The sequence below is a fragment of the Castor canadensis genome, chromosome 1, assembly GCF_047511655.1.
Source record: "Castor canadensis chromosome 1, mCasCan1.hap1v2, whole genome shotgun sequence".
NCBI lineage: Eukaryota > Metazoa > Chordata > Mammalia > Rodentia > Castoridae > Castor > Castor canadensis.
The window spans coordinates 18,346,659-18,368,649 of NC_133386.1; the positions used below are offsets into that span (position 1 = coordinate 18,346,659).

General features: G+C 34.5%; 1 long non-coding RNA gene across 4 annotated transcripts in view; it reads left to right on the forward strand.

Moving 5' to 3' along the window:
- Positions 1-9,046: 9,046 nt before the first annotated feature.
- LOC141423177 (uncharacterized) overlaps positions 9,047-21,991 on the forward strand; it is a 265,833-nt gene continuing 252,888 nt past the window's right edge. For 2 of the 4 annotated variants that reach the window (XR_012447829.1, XR_012447830.1), the window contains exon 1: positions 9,066-9,167. This is a non-coding gene — a long non-coding RNA (uncharacterized lncRNA). Of the gene's footprint in view, positions 9,168-21,991 lie in introns of all 4 variants that reach the window. The other 2 variants (XR_012447828.1, XR_012447824.1) reach the window with 2 other exon arrangements.

Below are 21,991 nucleotides of genomic sequence, written 5' to 3' on the forward strand. Positions count from 1 at the left end.
CGAAACCCAAGTTTATAGCATTCCTCCACAGTGGTAAGAGTGGTTTTCTGTATTGTTTGGGGGCTTATAAAAAGATTCTAGTCCTCAATGTCACTCTTGTTTTTGATTTTCCCCCCTTTTTGTAGAGGTTTGCACATTTATGTAATTACTTGTTCACTGCTACCACTATTTAGGTGAATAATAACATGACATAAAAATTTGTCAGAAGAGAGTGATAGTGAATAATATCAAAATACATTGCATCTGCCTACGAAGATAGTATTGAATACACTGAGAGCTATTGAGTAATAGTGGAGCATGGAGGTAGAGGAGGAGTGAGTAATACAGGGGTAATCTGATCAAAGTACAATTATGCATGTGTGAAATACCATGGTGAAACCCCTCGAACAATCAATATAAACTTAAAAAAAGTGAAGAACAGGAAGGTAAAACAAAGTCCTGCCTGAGAGTGGGTACCAGTGGGAGGGTAAGCACAGAGGGTGACAGAAGGTGAATATTGTTGATGTACTTTTCATACATGTATGAAAATACAACAATGAAATTTGTTGAAAATTATTCTAAGGGAGGAAGGAAGATGAGGGAGAATGATGGGGGGATGAATTTAATTAAGATACATTATAAGTACATATGTGTATGTTACAATGAAACCCTCCTGTACAAATGCATGCTAATAAAAATTTTTAAAATGTGTCAGAAGAATAAGAATTTTGAATGCTTGAAGGGTTCAGACTGAAAGACACTGATGATTTCCCATATTTTCAAGTTGATTGGTTAGTATTAGAATCAAATCTGCAGCATGGAGTAGGGAATAAGTAAAAATTCACTTTATCTCCCCAAAATACAGCTATCTAAAACCTAGCAGATGTCTAGAGTTCTTAGATGTAGAATTTAAAAATTAAAACAGAGGAGTTCTATTAAAACTGTGAGGCTCACTTTGAGCTGAATTCAACTATCCTGTTTGGGAACTGAGCAAAATTCCACAATTACTAATGTGACTTTGACCTAAAGTTATGAAATAATGTTTTTGAGAATGTTTCTTGATCTCTGTGTTTAATACTGATTTGGTCAGAGATGGTGCTGGTAGAGGAAAGAAGGATCCAGAGTACAGGAGTCCTATGTATTTCCTATGAACTTCCCTAAGAAGCATCTTTTAAAGGGCCTGTATTCTCATGCCAAAACACTTTTCTGTTATTTTTAGGATTGGTCTGGAATGGTCATGAATATTAAGGTGCTAAATGGATTACTTGGTTTGCCCTAGGGCAGACACATTTTGAGGCTTGAACATAAAAAAATCTGGCCTTTGGTGGAGGAGGTATAGAATGAAGGTAACTAGGAGGAAGTCAGGAGGAGGGCTTCTGTTGAATACAACAAGGTGCCTTAGGCCAGACCCAATCCAGATTTTCTGAATTGGTTCTTGCATCAAGCCAGCTTTCAGAACTGGAGATGAAGTAAGGTTCTATAGGTTGAGTGTGCTTGTTCTCTTCAAAACTCACGTTGAAATTGCATTGCTATTGTAACAGTATTAAGAGGTGATTAGACCACAAGGGCTCTTCCCTCATACGTGGACTTAATGCTTGTATGAAAGGACTTTTGGTGGTGGGTTCTCTCCTGTCCTTCTGCCTTCTGGCATGAGATGAAACAGTTTGAAGACCTTCACCAGATGCTTGCATATGCTTTCAGATTTACCATGTCCAGAATCATGAGCTAAATAAATTTCTGCTGTTCATAAATTACCCAGTTTTATCACTTTTGTTATAGCAACATAAAACAAAGACACAAAGTATAAACAGGAAATGTCATCTCTTCTTTCCATGGTAACCTAGCATTTCAAGAATGTGCAATCTTATTCTTACATTTAATTTCAAAAACACCAAGAATATTAACAATATGTTACTTTATCATGTCCAATGTCATCAGTACTATCTTTGAAAGGTTAAAGAGTTTGAGTACTGGTTGAGTATCATTTTATCTAAAATGCTTGGGACCAGAAGTGTTTCGGGTTTCTAACCAATTTATTATTGTAAAATTCACACTTAGAATTAAGAAAATTAGAAAGAGTGCTTGCTTCAGAATGCTTCTTTAGTTGTTAAACTTTGATAGCTCTGTGCACAAAACAACGGGACTTCTTTATAGCCCCCAACATACACTACATTGGTAGGAAAAATATGCTAATACTAAAAAGGAAGAAGGAATGAAGTAGTAAGTGTCTGGACCAGGAGAGAGTTTAGTGGCTCTGTAAGGTTCTGCTAAAAGTCATGTTTCACTCCTAGAGGTGCATAGTAGTGGCAGTTGTGCTGTTTCAGACTGTCCCTTGACTTCTACTTGCTCTGGAAAAAGTAAGTCTAGTGAAGCACATTTGTTTATGACTTTTTTCTTAAAGGGGGACTGTGATGATCAACACTAATAGGTTTTATTCACAAGTTTTATTTTATTTATCATCAGTTTACTCAAGATCATAGTAAATGTTTAATATTTTAGTTCTCTATATTCTTTGGTAGTATGGTTATTAATATAGATATCAACTATGATTCATGCCATGTTTTTGTCTTCACAAAACCTCAAACAAGGTTCTTTCACCATGCTTCCTGTAAAACCCCTTAAAATTAGCCATTAGAAGAATTATTGATTTTTGTTAAAATATAACACTTTCTTGGTGTTTGAGAATGTTTCAATATGAATTTAACCTACAAACTGATGGATGGACAATCATTCTGAGTATTTGGATATGACTTGGAAGCCCAAAATAAAAATTTTAAATGATTACTTATGAATCTGGTGTCAGGTTTCTATAGAAACAAAAGCATTCTCTCCAGAAAAAAAAAATATTAACTTTCTTTTAGCAAAAGATGACAACATATGAAAATGGCAAAATGTAATACCTTAGTCAAATTATTTACAAGTATTCCCTGTGGTGCCACAAAATCAGAGCCGAACATTTAGCAATCTAGCTTTTCTCATTGTGAACTGGCTCTGTGAATGTGGAGACCCCATTGATGTCTGTGCACCCGTCAAAGAAAGTGTTAGCAATTTCCTTGTTCATTAGCAAAAAGCTTAGATTTGTCATAACATTCCTTGAAAACATATGTATTAGTTTTATAGGACTGCCATAACAAAGTACCACAAACTGGGTAACTTAAACGACAGAAATTTATTATCTTACAGTTCTGGAAGGTAGAAGTTGGAGATGATGGCGTCAGCAGAGCTGTGAGGGAGAATCTGTTCCAGGTCTCTTTCTCAGTTTCTGGTACTTTGCTGCAATCTTTGGTGTTTTTGCATGATAGATGCAATATCTTGATTTCTGTCTGCCTCATTACATGGCCTTCTGTCTCTGTCTCTTCACAGGGATGTCCTTCTGTGCATATTAGCCTCTGCATTGAAATTTCCTCCTTTTATAAGACCAGACTTCATGACCTTATTTCAACTTCATTACCTCTTTAAAGACTACATTTCCAAATAAGGTCATATTTTGAGGTACAGGAGGTTAGGAACTCAATGTGTCTGTTTTGGGAGACACAATTTGATATGTAGCAGTACTACTGAGGTTCCTGGTGCTAACACAAAGCCTATGCCATATCCATGTTCTTTTGCCTGGCCTTTCTTACTCACTCTCTTCTCAAAGAGCAGCTTTACTGGCTGACTTTGGGCAGCAGAATGAGTTGTGAGGGACTGAGTTTAGGATTTACAATAAGCAAGAGGCTGAGTTAGTATAAACCTAATTTAATATTCAAAAAACACAAATTTTGAGATATTTTTTACTAGATCTGTTCCTTGCCTCACATGAAAATATGTAACCTCTGAAAATGTTCTCTATAACATATTGATAAAACAAGTCACACTCTAGATTTGGACCAGCTTGATAAGAAACCAAATGTACTGTTTCCTTGGGACAATTATCTAACATTCTTTCATCTTGGTGCCCTTATTTTAGGGAAATCTGTTGAATCCACAGAAGGTCATATCTCTAAACTTCTCCACTGATACCATGGGAGAGAGAAAATGAGAAATAGATATGTACATATAGAGAGCTTCTTATTTAATTGGGATACTCAATCTGCTATAATGTGAGATTATAGGTAGCTTTGCTTTTTTCCACAAGCAAATGATTTGTTTGCAGCTATAGAGAAAAGGTGAACTCTCAGAATAAAAGAAACTTGAGACTTGTTGATACCATTAAATCTTCTGAATCTGTGACTAACAGTAGATCTACCCATTATCTTCTTAGTTATATGAGCCAATGGTTGTTTCATTTTTGCTTAAGGTAAATGGAAGTTAGGTTTCTCTTATTTGTAAAAACTAGGAGAATCTTGATTAATGCAAACAAGTAGTTTAATTTCTTACTCACTTTGCTTGGAATATTCCATTGAAAGTCATGTATATAGTAAGTAAATTATTTTCTCTATGTAGTCAAATAACAAAATCTTACCTTCTGTTTTATTTTTACATGACTTTTGGTGAAACAAGTACAAGGATGTGAATTTGTAATGTTCAAAAGAAACCATACTCACCTAGTGATATAAATATTCAGTTTATAAAGTATCTGAGTAAGCTTTTGTTGTCTTGAGGTGTGGCATGGACAACTACTAATCACCATACATGGATGTACTGTGGCAGACTTAGAAAACAGTCTTTTCCCTCCAGAAGCTGACAGTCTAACTGAGCAGATTAAGCATATACACACAAACCAGGAAAACATAATGGTGCAACACTCCAGTCAATAATTCATGCTGTGTATGTAAATGCAAAAATGATACCTGTTGAAACCATTCTAGGAACAGGAAGTAGGGAAGATAAAGGAGGGCGGTGGAGGGGATGAATTCAAGTATGATATGTTTGATACATTGTAGGAACTTTTGTAAATGCCACAATGTACCCCCACCTAGCATAACAATAAAAAATAATAATTTATTCTGGACTTAAGAGGATGTTCAGAATACTAAAAGGTAAGAGGAAGTGGTGGAAAATTCCAGCGGTGACATGCATGAACAAAAGCCAAGAGATGAAAAAGCATAATGCAAATACATATTTAGAGAGGTGATTCACCCATTTGGCTTGGGAGGTGATTCCTGTAGGGAGTACTGGAACTTAAAACAGAACAGTGTGACTCTGATCAGATTTTACAAGCTTGGACTTTCAGGTAAGGAATTAGCTTTTAGCTTTCTGGCAGAGAGAGTTGGGGAATGGAAGCTGCAATGTGGTTCAGGTTGTCTTTCAGGTGTTTCATGCCATGGATGTATAGTGATTTGCCCTAGGAACTTTTAGGGTAAAAGCTAGAGAAAGGAGTCATAACAGCCCACACCAAAAATAAATAAATAAATAAATAAATAAAGGAGTCATATCAGGAAATACTGAGACATTTGAGGCATGAAGTGACAGTGCTCAAATGTGGTTAGTGGCAAAAAGGCAGTGAGAAAACACACGAGAGAGGAAGAATTGGTAGAACTTTGAGCCAGAATGGATGGGGAAAAATGAGGCAACTAATTTTGAGCTAGAAAGAAAGGCAGAAAGTTGTATATGTGGAGGAGGGGGAAGAATTAGGAAATTTAAGAATTGTAGTAGCTGGATGGAGACTGCTACAATTTCTTGTTTATTTATGCTATAATTTGATTAATGTCTTTCTCCCATTACAGACTATCTACTCGTTTAATTGGAAGACCATTTCAGTGTTTGCTGTAGTTTCATATCTAACATTTAACATGGTTTCTGAGCCATAATAGGGGTTCAATAAATATTTGCTGAATGAATGAATATTTTGCATGACTTATTGGATGCAATGCAGTATACACATTAAGTTAATAATATATTTATTTGAGCTGAAGATAGTAGAACAGTTTGGTGTATCTTAGAATATTAAAACAACTCTGCCACTATTGAGCCATTATTATTTCCAGATTTATTGAGACATTTCTGACAAATAAAAATTATATTTTTAGGATATTATGTTGTGATGTTTATACACACCAACACTACACACACACACATCATTTTGTGGTGAGACTGTTTAAGATTTGCCCTCTTAGTAACTTTCAAGTATACAGAAGATAGTTTCAACTATAGTCACCATACTGCACACTAAGTCTCTGGAATTAATTCATTGTATAACTGAATTTTTGGACCCTTTGACCAGTATCTCACCTTTTCTTCCCTGGTAACCACACTTCTACTCTGTTTCTAGGAGTTCAACTTTTTCAGATTCTACAAGTTAGTGATATCATATGGTATTTGTCTTCCTGTGTCTGAGTTGATTCCTTTAGGATAAAGTCCTCAAAGTTCATTCAGATTGCTACAAATGACAGGATTTCTCTCCATTTTAAGGTAATATAATATTCCACTGTATACATACATACACTGAATTTTCTTTATACTGTTATCTGTTGCCAGACAGTAAGATTGTTTCAATATCTTGGCTATTATGAATATTGCTACAATGAAATGGAAGACACTAATTTTATTTCCTTTGGAAATATGCCCAGAAATGTCACTGCTGGATGATATGGTAGTTCTATTTTAAATTTTCTTTTTCACAGTACTGGGATTTGAACTCCGGGCCTTGCAATTGCTAGATAAGTGCTCTGCCACTTGAGCCATGATTTCAGCCCTTTCTACTTTAGTTTACTTTTCAGATAAGATCTCATGTTTTGCCCAGGCTGGCCTCAAACTGCAATTTTTCCATCTCTGCCTCTTGTTTACGAATATTTCCTCCCATTCTCCCATTTTGGTGCAGAAACTTTTTAGTTTGATGTAGTCCCATTTTAGTTTTGCTTTTGTTGTCTATGCCTTTGGAGTTAAATCTAAAAAATTATTGCTGAGACCAATGTCAAAGTAGCTTTCCTTCTTGCTGTTTTTTTTTTTATAAGAGTTTTATGGTTTCACATTTTATGTTTAAGTCTTTAATCCATTTTAAGTGTGATTTTTGTGTATGGCATAAAATGAATGAATCTACTTTCATTCTTTGTATAAGCAGCTTTCCCAACACCATTTACTGAACAGTCTATCTTTTCCCCATTGTGTATTTTTATTTCCAATCAAAGGAAAAGAAATATCTCCAGAAATTTTTTGAACTGCTAAATTATGTTACAAAAACAGAAAAATCAACCATCAAAAGTATATGTGAAGTCAACCACAAGATTAACATTTGCTTTCTGTTCTGATTAATTCTTCATGAAGGAGTTCTTTCTCAATAGGCTTATGGTACAATTATCATAGACAGTTATAGAAAATTGTCCTTAATTTCTGTTTAAACATCATAAACATTTGGAATCAGCCTTAAGTTCAAGTGCCAGCTGTGTTCCTAACTAGCTATGTGATTTCAAGGAAAGTCATTTCATCTCTTTGAGATTTTATTTTATCTGTAAGCTGGGGACAAGAGTGCTTACCCTCCTCCCTTGTTGTATTGATGTAAAGATTAACAAGCTATTTATGGCATGTAGTGTTCAGCATAGAACTTGGCACATGGCAGGTCCTCAGTAAATATTTTTTGTTTTTTTTGTACTTTGTGATAATTATTAACTTGACACCAACTCCAGGGCTTCAAACATGCCAGGTCAAGCCACCTGCCCCAATATGCCAATTAAAAGAATGGTGAAGGGCCAGTGCTGTAAAGAAGAGGGAGAGAAAACATCTCAACCCATCTTTGGGGGTACTGGTATAAGCTTTTGGTTTAAACAGAGGACAAATTGGGAAAGGGGATGAGAGGTATGCATAATTAAGAATTCCCAGTCAAAACGTGATCATTTTCTCCGTTCTGGTCCTGCAAAGAGGTTCAAAGAAGTATTTACTGCTTGAGGGGATAATCTGGTTCCCACGGGATGATTACTTCTGCTTGGGGTGGGATTTCATGATGGGGTGATCTGTCTGTGAAACTCTGCTGTTCCTGGAATCCAAGGTGAATGCAGATTTAGGACAATGATGAGAGACTTTGGGGTACCCTTTTAGGGGTTGAAAACAAGACATGGCATAAAAGGACAGTACTCTTCATGCCTTGTCTTTGAAGGTGGATGAGATAGGTTAAGTTAACACCAATGCTTAAATAAACACTCCTTGAATTATTGACATGCCTACTGCAGAGTTAAGTGGGAGTCTGACCCAAAGTTTTAAAACAAAGGACAAATGCATAGGACTTCATCTTGCATTTAGTTAACTTGTGGGCTCAAGTTAGAAATCAGCGTTATATAGAAACAGCAGTTTCTAAATACTAGTTATAGGAATATGTCTTAAAGCAGCTTACACCTAATGCTTAGCATGTTGGAACCCCAGCTCCGCTCAAGGATGTTTGCAGAATTGAACCAAGACCCTTCTGTTGAGAATGGGGATAATAAAAACAAAGAATCTGTGGAAAAAAGGAGTCTAGTGTTATAATTCAGTCACATGCTTTACATTCAGGTTAAAAAAATGTGAAGGCCAAAGAATCTTTTAAAATATAACCTACACAGGGAAGTGGATTTAATTATTTAAGTTGAAGCACTGGAAAAAACAGTCTAGAAAAATAAGGATGAATTTGTGTAATCAAAAGGTGATCTTTACTATTGCTTTGGTAAAGATAGACTTCTCATCCAAAATTGCTTTCATATATGCGACTCTATGAAGCCTTTTGTAATTCCCTGTGATAGGAAAACTGCATTCGCATCAGGCCATTATGAATTTATGCATAACAGACAATGCATAACATCACTTGACTTGTGTAATAACAATATGCATGCAATAATTGTCTATGAGAAAATGAGATTCTTTTCTGCATGGGTCACGTGGGTATGTTATACCAGAAAGTCAGTGGTGTTGCTGTATCTATTGTGAAGCTTTCACTTAAAGACAATAGATGTTAGAACAACTTTCAAAAAAGACATGAAACACATATGTAAAATTTTATGTATTATAGGAATTAGAAAACATTTGTTACCAATTATTATTGTAATTCAGGCTGAATGATGCTAGCTATTTTGCTACGCTGCTGAAGTCCCCTTTTTTGAGCCTACACTGAACCTGTAATACTTATGGAAAGAGTAACCATAGCAACGTATATTGATGTCACAAGCTAAGGCTTCTGACTTCATTGCATAATGCAGTAGCAACTGGATTTGCAGCAGAAACACCCTGCTCAAAGAACAAGTGTCTTGATTCACAGCAAAGAGGACAAAGGAAAACAGCAAGTGATGGGGGTTGAATCCTGGATTGTGAGTCAGATTGCCGAGTTCTTATTTGAACCCTGCCTCTCACTTGTTGCCTTGTTTTGAGTAATTGTGTTTACATGTGTGCACTGAGATTTGAAGCAAGAAATCTTCTGTCTCTGGGATGGTCAGAGCAGAGAAAAACCCAAAATATCTAATGTTTTGCATTTGGTAGAGAGCTTAATAAAGCTAAAACACCCTAAAAATAACTTGGAAAGAAAGGATTTTCTAATGCCTTGTAATAGGTAAATAGCTAGCTCATAAATTTAAAAAGGACACCTTGAAATAATAAGCATCTAGCTAGGCTTTCCATTTTTATCTTTTTGAAATAGTAATGGGTAAAAGACAAGATTGATGATTGATGTTTCAACCTTAATTTCAGTAAGGAAACAGAAAACATACAAACATGTCACTGTCTATATAGCTACATTTATTTAAAGATGTTTTTATGTCTACAGTGTGAAGTAGATTAATCTGGATCAGTGGGTGTGATGTTTCCCATGTTTATATTATACACATTAGATAATAACGCTTACCAATTTTATCATGTAAACGTTGATCTCATTAGAAAATGACTGAATAAGGGAAATGTTTTTGCTAATTTAAGATGAAGTTTTTTCAAAAACTCTAATTATACCCTTTTTAAAACAAAGAGCTAACCTTTTCATTGGAGGCTATAACCTAGTCATTATTTCCATTGGCCTAGTTTTTTATTATACACTAAATTTCAGAACTGACACTTGAATATTTTAGAATTTGAAAGGCATTTAAACTAATCAACTTCTTCATCTGAAACTAAGGTGAAAATATGATACAGTTTTTACATATTTATTTTATCTAAGGTAACAGGGTTAAACATTTTGAGAGAACTATGACCTTTGCCTTCTATCCATTGGTTAAATCATTCCGAATTGTCAGTAACAGTTTACCATACCATAAAACTTCATTAGCTCAGTTCCATGTGGAATAATCCTCATGAATTCATAACTTGCCAAGTAATGGGAAAAATTTAGGCTACTGTTTAAAAAGTGTAAAGGGAAATATAAGTGTGGGGCATATTTTAGAATAAGCACTTAAATGCAATTGAGTTACACATTATGATGTAGCCCAAGTATTTGTATCTGTGTCAAAATCTTTCAAAAAACAGAATTTCGCATATATAAGATTGTGAACTAATTCTTTTATTGTAGAGGCATCATGCTTATCTAACTAGCTAAAGTAATCTTTTATACTGGCAGAAAACTTCTTTGTGTATTTATGTAAGTTTTATTCAATAGATTTTTATTGACTTTAGTGATACAAATAGGTCCTAAGTACACAAAATTTTGTGAAAGAGCCTACATTTTAAAAATCTTAAGTCCAAAGAGCAATATTGGTTACTATCTACTTTGTCCTTCTGCTAAATTCTACTGCTTCCTCCAAGCCCCTTGAAATTGCTGAGACTAAACATCCACGTAAAATCCTGAACACTAAGGCATTATAATTATAGAAAGAGTTCTTGTTTATTCATCAAATCTATCTGATAGAGTTAAATAACTTTCTCAAAGATAACTGGTAGAATTTAAACCTCAACCAAGTACATATTCTGTCACATCAGATTGTCTTGATCATGTTTATGGCTTCCTTCCAAAATCATATCTTTGCCTAATCTTAACAATTCTGCACTAGCCCTCTCTCAAGATCTGTTCTTTTGGCAAAGTTTTAGCCAATAAACTAAGTTTGGCTACTTAGAGTTATTCAGTTAAATTCACTCAACATTTTAAAATGTCTATGGGTACAGAGATTTGTGATGTACAAAAGTAGTACAAGAATATTTATAAAACTTTGCCTGGTGCCATTACTTAGAAAAGTAAAGCAACTGGAAAACAAAATCAAGCACGTGTTAAAGCTGTCAGAACTGTATGCATGGAAATGGGAATTCCAGGAGTGGGTGTAATCAGAGGCAATGAGGCCATCAATTTAGACAAAGAACATTTCTTAGTAGAGGAGATACTTACACTGGTATTTGTCCTTCTGTTTTCATCTTTCTTGCTCACTCTATTGCTTTCAGTCTATTTTCTCATCACACAAATAATTTTTATTTATTGTTGAAACATTAGGTAGAATAGTTGAGAAAAATTAAATAAAAGGAAAACCTCTTGATTAAAAGAGTATCTGCAGCATCTTCTGCATATCTTTTCTCAAAAATTTTAATCATATATATTTACATATGTTCAAATATTATTATTACTATTTTGGCAGTACTGGGGTTTGAACTAAAGGTTTCACAAACTTGCTATGCAGGCACTCTATCACTTGAGCCATGTCTCTGGTCCCTTTTTGCTCTGGTTATCTTGCAGATTGGGTCTTGCTTTTTACCCATGCCAATTGCTATCCTCCTGATCTCAGCCTCCCAAGTAGCTAGGATTATAGGTGGAAGCCGCTGGTACTCAATTCAAACATTACTTTTAAAAATGGAAGTACATTGTGCATATTGCTTTGTAACTTACTCTTTTTCTGTGACCATATTGTGTGACTATGTTTCTGTGTGTGTAATTAGAGTTTTATATACATTTAAGTTACATAAAATTTTATTGTATGGATCTATCATTATTTACTTAATCATTTTATATTTTTAGAACTTAGTCAATCCTCAATTTCTTGCTGACATCATGCTATAAATTAAAAAATATATATGTGTGTATATGTACATACCTGCATTTAATATTCTCATATATACAACCTTGGAGATGTCTAGTTTTTTACTTAATTGAAAAAATAGCTCAGGTTTATTGAGGGATTATTTATATATATTCAGTTGTTTTCTGATTATAAAACCTTCAAGACAGAATTTCTAGATCAAAGGGTATACATTGTAAGAGTTTTAGTACATGTTGATAAACTGATTCTTAGCAACATATCAACTAGTAATGTAAGAATGAAACTCATATCTCTACTTGCATGCTACTGCTGAGTATAGGCATAATTTTTAGCCATAACAAACAGAGAAAAAAATACTTTAAAATGTGTGTGGTATGTTAGAGATCTTGTGATGTTGAGTAGCTTTTCATATGTGAATTAATTAAATTCAATTTAAATTGCTTCCTTTAATTGACTATGTGTATCCTTCACTTAGTTCCAACTGGGTATTAGTCTATTTCTTACGAATTTATGTGTTACTTTTATGAGAAGGTTATAATTGACATATCTCATTCTAATTTGTGTTCTAGTTAACCATTTTTCTTTCGCTAGAGTTTGTATTTGCTTGAGTCGTGTTATTTCATATTTTTATGTAATAATCTGTTAATCTTCTCTTATGGTTTCTGATTTTGGTGTCTGGACTTCAAAAGAAGTTTGCCTATTTTTTCTAAGATTACTTTTTATTTAATTATTTACCTTTTCTGGATTTTATGTTGAGTTAACAAGTAAAATATAGTTGAATATCATTAGAAAAATTTCCCAAGTTTTATATTTTCCTCTCTTTTTACCCAAGTTTGTATGTGGTTTTGATAATTCTGTTTCATGATCTCATGCCAGTGCTATACTGGTTTACTTATTATTGTTTAAAGCTTTTTGTATCATGCTTTTAGTAACTTTAGAAAAGGAAGTAGAAAATGTAAGCTTTTTTTAATGAGAATAGAACTGTACTGCACTATTTTCTTTGACTTGCTCTTTTCATCTAAGACCCTACATTTTATTTTTGTTGCATCCAGATGAGATTTAATTGTTTTATCTGATATGTAATATTTCTTTCACTGAATATGTGATAATTCTTATTTTCTCAGAAGGCACTTGGGTTAATTCACTTTTATCAAATATTCATCATAGATCCAGCAAGATGATTTTATGGTTTTTATTTTTAAGGGGTTAATGATGCAAATTTCATTGATAGATATTCCAATGCATATCTTGCATTACAGTTAAATTCAACATAATCATGATAGCATCATTTTCTACACTGCTGGGTTCAACTTAATGATATTTTATTTTGGGTTTTCACATCCATAGTTTCCAGGGAGATTTTCCTTGTTATTTTTATTTTTTCCTTATAATTTTTGGTAACAGGATCAGGCTTTCCTTTAAGAAAAGAATTTGGAATATTCTCTCTTTTTCTTTTTACCTGAAAAAGAAATTTTGTCTGTTGTTTGCGCCTTTATTTATGGTAAATTTTCCTGTGAAACCACATGGTCTTTGTTCTTTTTTCTGCTGTTATTATTTGTTTTGAAGTGGTATGACTTCTGGAGTAAAGATGGAATTACCTGTAAAATTGTGTTAACTTTTTTCTTGCTCTTCTTTGTTTTGGAGAGGTATGGAAGATTATTTAAATTACTGATTTGAATTCCTTAATGGTTATAGGTCTGCTTAAAAGTTTTGTTTGGTAAATTATTTTTTTTCTAGAAATTTATCTACTTTCTTTGTTTTCAAGTATTTACTTTTTTTTCTTTTTTGAAAGAGCTGACCTATAGTCTTTTATATCTTAATTTGTTTTCAAGGTATCGTGTGTACAAGTTAACCACTCTACCACTGAGCTACATCCCCAGCCTTAAATTTTTTTTTTTTAATATTTTACTTGTGTCTTGAAAAACAACAAAAGCAGCATTATCAGTAACAATGGGACACAAATGCTATTAGTTTTTTCAAAGAATGAATTTTTGGTTTTGTTTACTACTACTTTTATCTTTCAAAGTACCCTCAAAACATGCTGGCTTAAAAGTAACCACCATTTTATTATTTTGTGGTTAGGAATCTATATAGAGTTTGTTTGGGTAATTTTTTGCTCTATGTGTTATTGACTAGGTTTACCTATTGGTATTCAGTTGGTAGTAGTCTGATCTGCAGAGTCTAAGATTTGCCTGAGACTTTAGTAAGGACAGGTAAAAGGCAGAGCTCAGCCGTGTTTCTCCCATCATCCCTGGCACAGGCTCTCTCCACATGTCCTCTCCAGGAGAATGATATTTAGACTTCCTACATTGCAACCAAGGCTCCAAAAACCTTCCAAGGGATGAAAAGTAGAAGTTGCAAGTCCTCTTAATGGCTAGAATATGGATCTGGCTAAGCATCACTTCGGCCATAAGCTTGGTCAAAGCAATCACTAAACAAAGATTCAGGGGAGGGTAAATGCATCTGCCTTCTCACTGAGATGAAGATCAAAGAACTGGAGTCATCTTCATTCCATTCATCCTATATTTAGTTTTCAGTTTCAACAGTCTGCTCTTTTCTTTATTTCTTCGTGTATATTCTGTTGAGTCCTCATACCCCATTTTCTTAAGCTGGATGCTTAAGTCGTGTTCACTATTACTTCCTCTAATAAGTATAACAAAGTGTAAAATTTTGTTAAATTATTGCCTTTGCTGCTTTTCATAGTCTTAGCAATGTTGGTTATTTGTTCCTCATTGCATTTGCAAATAGTTTTAATGTTCCATCAGCATTTCCTCTGTGACTTATGTTATTTAGAAGCATGGTTTTAAAATTCCAATTATGTAGATTATTAACAGTGTATCTTCCCTGGACCTAAGAGACATTTCCATTAATTGCAATATATGGTCCTTATTTGCATCCTGACTTGACCAAACAAACAATGACATAATCAGGGAAATTTGAACATCAACTAAATATCGGAGGAATTAAAAAAAAGATATATAATGTTATTGTGGCCCTTCTTTGGAATTACAGACAGATGTATTTGTGGATGAATTTGCTTTAGAAGAGTATTGATGAGATGGCTAAAAGCTGCATATTTTAACAGACTTTTTCCTGCTTGAACTACTAATAATCAAAAAGGAATGTTTTATTTTCATATCATTATGATTTAATTTCTCTATGTATGTTTTGCATGATATGATTTGTGGTTTTCCTCTAGGTTCAAGTACGTAACTAAATTTAATCAACCATTTACCATTTCCCTTCCTTTCCTGAAAAATATAAGGATACTAGAATAGCACAACTCTAATCATCCTTCCTAACTTCCATGTCATTACTTAAGTTCAGTCATTTATCAGAGAAGGCATTTCAATATTAGTTATATGACAATGTTCATTTAAATTAGCCTCTATGTTTACCAGTTTCTATTTACCTTTCTTCTTAGATCTTCTGGGACAAATTGTTCTCAAAGTATATTTTAAAGAAATTTCATTATTTTTAACTGTATAAAATTTGTATAAATATATTTGAATATCTTTAATTCATTCTTAATCTTAAAGAAATTTCTCTAGGTATCAAAATAGTAGATTGCTATACCTGAACTTCTGGGGTGATGTGCAGGTTTCCATTTCAGGCCATGCTTTATGATCTTAGGAACTTTTAGGGCTTCTTCATCTTGATGGTTTTCATCCATCCTACCAGTCTTTCTGACACCTTCATACCTGTACAGCCCTGATGTGCCATGCCTGAGGACTAGGAACGCAGGAGATTGGTTTAGGCTCATTGGCTAGGTTACGTTCTACTTCCACTGCTGCCTCATTGCTTTGCATTACGTTGGCAGTGATCATACACAGGACTTACCCTTAAGTCTTGTGGGCTCTCCCTTAGAATCCTCACTAGTCTGCTATTTTCAGTTTTCCTTCCAGCCTATCTGTGTCCCTCTTTCCAGGACTTATGATTGAAGACATGACTTTCTTCATCTCCCCTGTCTCTTTTCTCAAATAATTTTTAAAAAGAAATTATTTCACTGCTCCTGGCTTCCATTGTTGTTTTGAGAAGTTGACTTGTAGACAACTACTCTTTTACCTCTTTAGATTTTTTTTTAAGGTTAGGGGTATGACTCAAATGGTAGAGTACCTGCCTAGCAAATGCAAGGTCCTGAATTTATACCCCAGTACTGCCCCCCCAAAAAGATTATCTCTTAAATTGTGGTGGTCTTCATTTTTTTACAATATATGTAGATGTGGATATCTTTCATATGCCTATCCAGACACTTCATTAATTCTGGAATTTCCCAAATACAATCTTTTAAAATATTTCCTCTCATTCATTCTTCTATCAGTCCTTTCTGTTGCCTTTATCTCTCTCACCTTGCATCTCCTTCCCCATCTGAATGATTCAGGAGTGTCTCCAGAAGAATCTTGCAATTTTCCATGTTTGTTCAACTCTATCAAGTTACTAGGTAACTCAGAAATTTTTATGTTTATTTTCATTATTATATTTATCCTAAAAACTATTTTTAAAACATTTGCTTGATCATTTAAGAGAATAATTTTCTCTTGCTGCTTTCCTTATGAACTTATTTCTTTAAACATTAGATATATATTTTTATCTGATAATTTTACAATTTGACTTTATTGGGCATCTAAACATGTTTTATTTTTCTGTTGATTTATACTCATGGTGAGCTGACCTCTATGTTAATTTTTATGATGACTTCTTAATATATGGGAATCCTTGGGGTTGAAATAAAAAAAAAATGCTTTTCTCTGGAAAGAATTGAGTTTGGTTCACTTGTATTCCAGGATTACTACCAACCTGGATCTGTTTTGTTCATGATCAAGACCCTCAGCCAAATATTGGAGATTCAGATTGTGCTCACTCAACCTTGAGGCAGAGACATGCAACGTATTTTGATGAAATTTGTCAATTTTTCCATTTTAAGGGAAATTTTCCATGTTCGCCAACATAGATATCCTTTTTTACCCTTAAACTTTTTTCTTTGTTCATCTTCATAGCTTAATACAGAGTTTCTGAATACATGGGTTAAAATAAGTTTTCAAAGAGGAATCAAATTGAAATTCCATGAATTGTGTTTTTTTAAAAAGAAGGCTTGAAGATGAAGTTTGAGTGAAAAAATAACATAAAATATTAAATAAATTTTATATTGATGAGAATAGATAAAATTGGAACATTACATTTATTCTGAGTTATCCATTTTATCACAAAAGAGAAAATATAATGAAAACTGCTAGAGAAAAATGGCAGTTATGGATAGCATGAATCAATTTAAGAAGAGCCTAAGATTGGGGAAAGGTGGGGTTAGAAGTTTTTTTCCCCATTTTGTTTTGAGGAAGGGTCTTTCTTTGTATCCCAGAATGGCCTGGAACTCCTGATACTGCTGCCTCTACCTCTCAAGTGCTGGGGTTACAGATATGTGCCATCATGCCCCATTTGTATGCTCTGTTTAATTAACCAGAGATGATGGCAGCAATAGTGTTGAATTTGGATGATGAGTAGCTCTGGAAGTGAAAGCTATTCTCTAAGAGACTTAAGTACTGGTAGCAGGTTAAGAGTGGAAGATGAGGTAAGAAATCAACCTGACAGAAAATAATGCTGATGATGTCATTGCTACTATTGGGAGTTAAAGGATATAAAACTTAGTGTTGTTTTTTAATATATTATTATATAATGATATTTTATTTTCCATTATTTCATACCATTGAGAGAAAACTTAAGTTGTTAAGCATCATAGTTAAATAGCTATGTTCATTATTGCTTTATTTCCCAATACTTCTTATATACCAAGTCATGTGACTTATTTTGGCTGTAGTACCAAACTCTGTATGTGTCCACAACAATTTCACTTACACGTCATAGTATCTTACTTTAAGGCCATGTCAAGTGCCAACCATTTCCCAATCCAGGACTTCCATGTTGACATTAAGGTGTGAGTCATCTTGCTTAGTATCTACAAATGAAGAGTCTGAAATTTTAGAGGAGTTAAGTCCCAGGAGAGTAAATTTTGACCAATGACTAAAAAAGAAAAGGTGATAAATAATTGTCTGTTCTTCTCAATATCTGTGGTCCTGAGATGCAGTTGATGTGACCTTTCATGGCTTAGACCCATGACATGAACCTGTCTAAATTAATGCTTACTAGTTCAGTGAAACATTCTCTAATCAATTTCCCCTTCTTCTCTATCTTAGTTCCTTTTATATTCACTCTCACTCCCTTGGTAAAAATAGTAGCAATTAAATCTTTACATCTGGCTCTGGTCTCTGGCAGATGCAGGCTAAAATACCTGCCCACATCACATCCAGTACTGAAGGGACAGGCCATGTTTTTGCATCAGATACTCCTTCCCACTCCTTAGGGGTGGACTGAACAAGCCTGCACATCTAACACAAAGGCTGCCAATTCAGTGAATGCATTGAGATAGGAATCTGTTTTTATCTTGGTTCCACTTACCTCTTAGGGATTATGAGCATCTAGCCAAACAAAATGTCCAGAATATATATATATATATATATATATATATATATATGTGATTTTTTTTGAGACAACATGGGTCCCATACTCAAGCCAGCTGATTCATCCACAGTTCAACTGAACAATCAGTGATTTGTTCCAATAATGGATGGAAAACAGCTGAGGCAGGCCTTACTGAGAGATTGTTCCAGGGTTATATCTTCCTAAGGGATTTTCATATGTAAATTTCATCATATGAGAATTTCACTTTTAATTCTGACTTTTGAATCAAAATGTATTTGTGTAGAACAGAGAGTTTTGAGATGTAAGAGATGTGAATGAATGCTAGAATGGCTTAAGAAGAAAGAGCTATAGTAATTAATTACCTTAGCATTACTTTCCAGCACTATGAAAAGCAGGCAGATCTAAGATGGAAAGGCATCATCATTACTTGAGGACCCCAAAGTCTTAAGTGAGGAAATTCCTTCCTTTTCCTTCCAGTTGGCTCTTCTTCTCTACATCCTAGATCTCACTTAGACTTCATCTTTTAGTCTAGGTGAAAGCAGTTAGGTGCCAACTATGTTCCAGGCATTGGGCTAAATACTTTATGTAGTTTCTCTCTTGAGACATTCACAACAATGTCAAGAATTATTATTATTATCTTCCAATTCACAGATGAGGAAACCAAGACTCTGAAGTCTAGGTGATTAACTCAGCTAGTAAATGAAGAAAGTAGGCTCAGAATGCAGCAAGACTAGACTCTTTCCAGCACACCATATCCTGTCTTTTTTAAGACTGTCTGTTCTTATCAATAATTTCTTGGGGTTGACTTGGGTGCCCTTGATGGCCGGGAAGAGATCATTTCCCCATAACATTGCCAAAAATGGAATCAGGTGATGGGCGGCCCTGCAACGGAATGTCAGCTACAATTGCCTTGATATCTGTTTGGATGTCATCAGTGCTTTGTCTTAAGGTTTAGTTTTCCTGATGGAAAGTTTAATTTCACTTTCCAGTGTGTTGCCTTTAGCTTGTTTGTAGATATAATTGTTTACTTAATGAGGATGCCTCCTTCCTTTCGGAGTGCTGCCTTTAAAATGAATTTCCATAGATTTACATAAATTCCCTGGGGATCACTATAATGTGAGCAAAGAAAGAATTGCCCAGTTGTGCACTGATTTAATGGAATTATGAAGCTTTAGGGTGTGGATTCTGAAAAAGATATCTGAGGGAAATAGTCACTCAAACTGTTGGAGAAATAGTTCCTTAAATGAATTTGCTCTTACTTCGATAGGAGGTTATTTGAGAAGCCAACATCAGCCCAAGGTTTTAAACAATTCATCTTAGGAAAAGCTTGTGAGAATGCCGTGCATTTCAGAAATCACTCATTCTTTTCAGGAATGAATGTAAATATTTTGTTATAGCAATTTTTGGGGTAGAGACTTTTATTTTAACATAGTTTCAGTTAAAACAGAGAGAATTTGCAAATGCCCTATATCTCATGTTGTCAAAACTATCTATTTACCTTTAAATGAAAAGGATGTGGGCCCCACTTTTTATGGATGTTCTCTATGTGCTTCACATCTCAGCCCGGCCAGTGATGGGCAAAGATCTAAGCAGGATACATCAACTTCTGGGGCTCAGGGATTTTGCCATTTATTTAACTGTGAATCTTTCTTTAGATGGTGGTGTCCCAAACAATTATGTGGTTTTGTAGTCTGTGGCTGGGTCTGTAGGTTGGTTAGAATAAATAATAGCATGGGAAAGAGCTGATCATTCCCTTGGCTTTGTAATGTAGTAGTATGAAGTATGTTCTTCTCAAACAGTGCCTTGGCCTTAACCAGTTGTCTGTATGTGTGTATCTTTGGTTCAAGGAGGCTTATTCAAGAATATGAAGGGATCAATACCAATTTATATTCCATGCTGAAAAAACAATCACTGATAGTGAGTCAATAGGTACATTTTTGTGTAAGAATACATAAGCCAGTCAATGTGAAATACAGTAATATATGGAAAATCCTCTATGAAGAGTGCAGATATTTTTCCATGACATCAGAGAGTGTTTACCATCTGTATCAAAGAAAACAATAATAAAAGCTAAATGTTTTGTACACTTAGGTGCCAGGATTTTCCTTTGACCATCTTGCATAAAATTCACAACAACCTTATGACTGGTACTCTAATTAACCCATTTTACAGATGAGAAAATAGGGGTACAGAATAACTGAATTTCCTCTTTTATAGGCATCACTGTTAATGTTTGGGATAGCTGGGGTGCTAACCTTGACATTTTGACTCCAAAAAAAAATTTGGGGGGGATTTAAAAGAGCACAAGTAGGATTCAGTAGGACTGAGGGTTGAACTCAAGGTCTCACACTTGCTAGGCAGGCAGACACTCTACCCCTTGAGCCACTCCATCAGCACCTAATTCTTATTTTTAATTACAATAAAGCACACCTTTCCCAACGTTTTCCACTTTAGCCATTTTTTAGTGTGCAGTTCAAGCATAGTAAGTGCATTTACACTGTTTGCAACCACTACCATCATCTATCTGTAAAACTGTGTTCACCTTTCCAAATTGAAACTGTGCTCTCCAGGTCTCCCTTCCCTCCATCCCTGGAAATCATCAGTATGCTCTCAGCTTTTATGAATTTGACTGTTCAAGGTAACTCATATGTGGAATTATGAAGTACTTATCCTTCTGTGACTGGTCAATTTCTCTGAGCATAATTTTTCAAAATTCATGTTGTAGCATTTATCAGAACTTCATTTCTTTTTATAACTAAATATAATTCCACTGTAGGTATGTGCTACATTTTACTTATCCATTCATCCAGCAAGGGACCCTTAAATTGAGGCCACTTTTTGGCTAATGTGAACAGTGCTGGTATGAAAAAGGGTGTTCGATAGTCTATTTGAGCACCTACTTTCAATTCCCTTAGGTGTATATCTAGAAATGACACTGCTAAATTCTACAGTAATTCTACCTTAATTATTTAAAGAGCTGTCATACCATTTTCATAGTGGCCAAACGATTTTACCTTCCTCACCAGCAAACCACAACATCCTTATCAATAGTTCTTTCTGTTGAGAATAGTCCTGCCAATGATGCTTCATGGTGGCTTTGATTTACCTTTCCTTAATGACCAGTGATGTTGAGGACTTTGCATGTACTTACTGAGTGTTTATGTATGTTAGTGAATTATCCGTCCTTTGCTTATTGTTAAAGCATTGCTTTGTTGTTAACTTACAGGAATTCTCTATATATTGTGGATGTTACTTCTTCCTCAACTCCTCAATATATAAATATTTTCTCCTAGTCCATAATTTGTTTGCCTTTTCATGCTGTTAATGTCACTCAATGCATAAAAGTTTCTAATTTTGATGAAATCTAATTTATCTATTTTTTTCTTTTCTGGCCTGTGCTCAAACCCATGCTCTTAGCCAATACACTGAAGCATGCAACTAAGACTGCATGCTGCAAAATGATTTTGTATCAGTCATATCTTCTGATGAGATGAGAATGAGTCTGTGTTGTCAGAGAATGTATAAACGAGGCAGGGAAATCTAGAACATTGTAGATTTGCTTAGTGCATGTTTCTCGATGAGAGTTCATTTTTCTATAAGAATTGATTGCAAAAAAAAAAAAAAGCCTTCTGAATGACCTGTGTGTCAACTCTGCCTGTTTCCCAGGCATTTATTAGGGAAAATGAAGGCTGGGAAAGGGGTGGGGTCCTTGGAGC